This window comes from Nematolebias whitei, chromosome 14 (assembly GCF_014905685.2).
Source record: "Nematolebias whitei isolate Nwh7 chromosome 14, NemWhi1, whole genome shotgun sequence".
Classification (NCBI taxonomy): domain Eukaryota; kingdom Metazoa; phylum Chordata; class Actinopteri; order Cyprinodontiformes; family Rivulidae; genus Nematolebias; species Nematolebias whitei.
The window spans coordinates 28,374,482-28,380,288 of record NC_056511.1 but is presented as its reverse complement, the minus strand read 5'-3'; positions in this window follow the sequence as shown (position 1 = coordinate 28,380,288).

The following is a 5,807-nucleotide window of genomic DNA, read 5'->3' as shown; positions in this document are numbered from 1 at the left end:
TTAAATACCTCAAATTTCTCGCGGGGGACAATTTTGGGTCAAATATGGTGAGTTTTCGAATATGTTAAGGCCTCCAAATTAGCGCTCTTTGACGGAAAAAATTTTGAAACGACACAATAACAATAGGCCTTCGCAGCGCTTAGCTGCTCGGGCCTAAGGCCTTCGCAGCGCTTAGCTGCTCGGGCCTAAATAGGCCTTCGCAGCGCTTAGCTGCTCGGGCCTAATTAGTGATTTCTGGTGAGTTTTAGAAGTGATGCTTTGCCTCTTGTTCCAACTTAAATCACTTATATTAGACAGAGATGCAGAAAAAGCACAGAGATGAAGGCTAAGTCTGCAGGAGAGCAGACCCTTCGGGACCACTCACTATGGAAGCAGGATCCAACAGCAACATGACGCCAGGATCATTAAATGTCACCTTTGACCTGCTGAGCTGCTGCTGATGCTGGAGGGAAGGCAGAATTCTGCTGCAGGACACAAAGAGAATGACTGATGAGGGCTCAGGAGTTCCTCGCCACACTAACTGTGTGATAGGGAACAGGGCCACAGGACCACAGGGCCACAGGACCACAGAACCACAGGGCCATAGGGCCACAGGACCACAGGACCACAGGACCACAGGGCCACAGGACCACTGGACCACAGGGCCATCAGGTCACAGGACCACAGGGCCATAGGACCACAGGGCCACAGTACCACAGGACCACAGGGCCACAGGGCTACTGGGCCACAGGACCACAGGGCCACCGGGCCACAGGACCACAAGGCAGCAGGGCCACAGGACCACAGGGCCACAGTGCCACAGGACCACAAGACCACAGGGCCACAGGACCACAGAACCACAGGGCCACAGGACCACAGGGCCACAGGACCACAGAATCACAGGGCCATAGGGCCACAGGATCACAGAGAGCCGCAGGACCACAGGACCACAGGGCCACAGAACCACAGGACCACAGGACCATAGGGCCACAGGATCACAGAGGGCCACAGGACCACAGGGCCATAGGACCACAGGGCTACAGGACCACAGAACCACAGGGCCACAGGACCACAGGACCGCAAGGCTGCAGGACCACAGGGCCACAGGGCCACAGGACCACAGGACCACAGGGCCACAGGACTACAGGGCCGCAGGGCCACAGGGCCGCAGGACCACAGGGCCACAGGGCCGCAGAGCCACAGGACCACAGGGCCACAGAACCACAGGGCCCCAGGACCACAGGGCCACAGGGCCACAGGGCCGCAGGGCCGCAGGTCCTCGGACCAGACCTCCTGATGCTAAGAACCCAAATCAAATACCCCACCTCTCCTAAACTGACAGCACCCGTAACACAGCTTCTTAGACATATTTTGTGCTGTTTTAGCCTTTCACAAAATATTTAGCTCATTCAAGAAATGGGTATTTTGACTGTTTAACTTTCATATCTTTTAAAAATACTTTTCATGTTTTGAATATTTTCCCAACATAAATAAACACACATTTCATTTATATTCTTTATATTATATTTTTTTCATTTATACTTTACTCATATTTTCATTTTTTCAAAACATTGTTCTGTTAGAGACCCGATTCAGCGTAATGCCTCTGTTTTGGTATTCTTTGGCTTCTTTTAGCTTTTAGGTACTGTTCTCTAACTTTTAGCTAACCTTTTGATACTTTTAGCTAGAATTTAGCTTTTTAAACTTTTAGCTAGCGTTTGTTGCTTTTAGCTAGTAGTTTGCCTCTTTTAGCTAACCTTGTTGCTTTAAGCTTACCTTTAGTTACTTTTAGCTGACAATGTTCTGCTACTATTAGCCTTTAGCTAGTAGTTTACTCCTTTTAGATATACTTTATGTTAGCTAATTTCAACTTATATCTAGCTTTGTTCTACTTAAGCTTTCAGCAAGACGTTTTCCGCTTTTAGCTTCCAGATACTATTTAGCTATTATAGATTTCAGCTGAACTTCTTCTTTTTTAAGCTAGCATTTTACTCCTCCTACCTTGTGGCTACTGTATTGTTTTTTTGGATTTTTTTAGGGCTCGTGCAGCTTAGTTTCAGCCTCTTCAGCAATTTTCAACAAAGTCATTAAGCATTTACTGTAAATGATTTAAATTTAATTTAAAATCATTTAATGTCTGTGGCTGATAAAAGCGTAGCCACTTTTATGACTGAACTTTTGTTCCTTATTGTTTGTGATTATAGGTTCACCAGCTGTTTTTAGCTGCGATAGAAATTAAACATTTCAAGTAACAAAGATAAATCATATTAAGCTGTAGGGTAAAAAGTTTCAAGAGTGACAAAAAGGTGTCAGCAAAGGTCAAAGGAAAGGGTTACAAAACATGGGTGAGACCAGCTATGTTGTATGGTTTGGAGACAAAGACATGGACAGAAAGACAGGAGAAAGAACTGGAAGTGGCAGAAATGAAGATGTTGAGGTTCTCCTTTGGATGACAAGGATGGATAAGATTAGGAATGAGATCATCAGAGGTACAGCTCAGGTTGAACAACTGGGATATAAAGTTAGAGAGACCAGACTGAGATGGTTTTGACATGTCCAGAGGAGGGACAGTGGTTTGAATGGCTAGATGGCTGGATGGCTGGATGGCTGAATGGATGGATGGATGGATGGATGGATGGATGGATGGATGGATGGATGGATGGATGGACGGACGGACGGACGGACGGACGGATGGATGGATGGATGGATGGATGGATGGATGGATGGATAGATGGATGGATGGATGGATGGATGGATGGATGGATAGATAGAAGGATAAATAGAAAATAAGTAACAGAACAGAAGACATCAGTAATAACCTGAGAGAAACAGACTAAATCAGCACAAAACCTCTGAAATAAGAACAAGTTCAGACAGGAAACATCATGACAGAGTTCTCATGATGAAAACTGGTATGAGTCGACTTCGAATAAAAGTGTTTTGTTCACTGAGATGATGTTTTTCAGAGCACCTGGTGAATCTGATATCTGAAGAGAGTATGTGAGAACAAAACCCTTCATGCATGTTGACCAGTTAAACTAAAATACTGTTTTCAGGTGAGATTTAGAATTATTGGTTTATCGTGTTGTTAACCAGAGCATTTCAGTTTGATCAGATTATTATTGCTGTGTTTTCCTCCATATCATGTTCTGTTTGAGATTATATGCAGAACTATGTACATAACTGAACAAATATGTAAATTAGGAAGCATCTGGGCCAGAGATGGCTGAAGTGAAGTGGAAGGACAAAGGAGAGCCCTTTTTACAGTCAGGAGGGAGTTCTGCAGCTTCTAACATGGGGTGGGCTCAGTTGGTGCAGCAATGGTGTCCGTGGTCAGATCCTGACATGCATCAACAGGAGCTGATGGCTGTTTGTTTCATGCAGTGTGCTGAGCTACTGGACCAAATGAAAATCATTCACTACACAAACAGAACCCAGAGGTTCTGATGGCTGAGCATGATTCACTTTAACTCAGAACATTGATCCTTCTTTTTCACCTCATCAGTTACATCCAGCGCTGAACGGTCATTGTCCACACATCCACAGGATCATGTTCTTCACCTTCTGCTTCAAGTTGCACTTTTCCTCTTATAAATATGTCGTTAGTCGAACAGCGTGAGGAATATGCAACAACAAGGAAAAATATAAAATCACATTTTTCAAAACACAGTCCTTTAAGTTTCTTTGACTGTTTGGGTTTCTGTGTAAAACTTATAATAAATATCTTATCTGTTGTAGATATATATTTGAATGACTTCATTTTGGAGAACTTAAGTTTCATTGTGATAGAACTGATGAGCTCATGGCTAGTCAGAATACAGCTAAGACCAAAGTGGATCACTGCAGCAGCTCATGTGAAGATTGTTGTATTGACTAGTCAGTTTTAACTACGAGCACTGTGTGTGCATCCTTGTGTTTATAAAATAAACTGGTGTTCTTTTAGGTTATTTCTAGAAAATAAAGTGTGGGATCTCTCATTATAATTCAAGTTTTCCTTTGATTTTGTTTTCCTCTATAACTAAGGAATTTTTTTTGTCTTACCTTTTCTACTTTGTACGAAGTAAATGTTGCAGTTGGGCTCATGCTAATATCTGGAAAAAAAAAATTTAAACATACAGATGATGCTTTCCAAGACACAAAGCATCACTTCCAGTGCTGAGTCAGCATCACTTCCAGTGCTGAGTCAGCATCGCTTCCAATGCTGAGTCAGCATCACTTTCAGTGCTGAGTCTGCATCACTTCCAGTGCTGAGCCAGCATCACTTCCAGTGCTGAGTAGGAATGTGCGATATGGCATAAAATTCATATCACGATATGTATTTGGTATAAAACTTTCAATAGGAATTTTAAAAAAGCATAGGGTGTTCTTTTGCCATCATTTATTTTGAATTAAGAAAATTCTACTATGTCCAGAGAGTTTTTAAATAATAAACAATCAAGTATTAGGCTTCTTTCTTGTTGTGCAAAACAGAGCAAAATATATCAAATGTAGTTTTAGCAATATGTGTTAAACAAAAGAATATGTTTTTGTTTTTTTTCTAGATGGCCTCCCTTCTCCCCTTACAGCCATCCTCTCCACACCATTATTATGAAATATTTATTCTAGTGACTATCTAGTGTAGGTTTTTTTTTTTTAATAGGATAGAAAGAAAGAAAAGACAAAGTAAGACTCCAAAATATAAGAAATATACACAAAGAGAGCACACGGCAAAACACCCGGCCGCTGTCTGTTCACCTGCAAAGAACATGACAAAACACAGCAACAAAATACATACGTATAAAGAACTTAAAATATTCATGGCTTTGCAGTAAGTTTCCATAATATATATACCCATACCTACGCCTATATACATACATACATACACATGAATATACATGAATATACATATCTACATATCTACATATAAAGCCTACATTAGCATCCCTGCTTCTATTTGTGTGTGGTTGTGAGCATGCATAAGTGTATAAGGCTTCTCTAATAGAATATTTAATAGTAACTGTGAAGCAGCAGAGACCCGACCCCCAAGACCAGAGGCAGACGAAAAAGGGGGGACCAGAGCCCAAGACCCCAGGAGGGACCCAGACCGCAGAGCCCCCAGAGCCACCCACACAGGACGAACCACTCACCCACCCCCCAGAACGGACCACAGGGGAGAACCGGAAGATCCCCACCAGCGACCACATACAGTGACCCCCCGGGGCCAACAGCAACAAACTCATAGGCCTCCGTCGGAACCCGCCGCACCGATGTAGGTCCAGGTCCGGGCAACGAGGCCCGGGCACCGAGGACTCACACCACCCAGGCCAAGGCCCGACAGGGCCAGAGGAGCCCCACCAGGCAGACACCAGGCCAAGCCGACACAAGCCCAAGCGCCCAGCCCCCGACACCAAGGGCCCCAAGCGCGCCGGCAGGCAAGGGCACACCCCACCAGGGGGCCGCGCGATAGGGGCGCAATGCCAAGCACCCCCAGTTGTATCAAAGAGGGGGCAGTCCGAGTCTCGGCCTAACAAATACCCATTCATACACAGACACAATCACACAATCCCAACCTCAGTCTCACCTTCACTCACTCAAAGACAAACAATAACGATACTTTTCATTCTTATTCCCGATACGCACTCTATACCCCCCAGGTCCAAGACATGTACCCGCCCTCTACAGGGGGCAGCCCATGCCCAAACCCAGGATGTAAACCCATTCATTCTCGAGCGGAGAAGAGCCAATACCCCAGACCCGGCCCAGGCCATGCCCCGCCGACAGGACACCCCCCCACCATGAAGAGGACACGCCACCGACCACCCCCACACACCGCCAACAACCAAGCACGC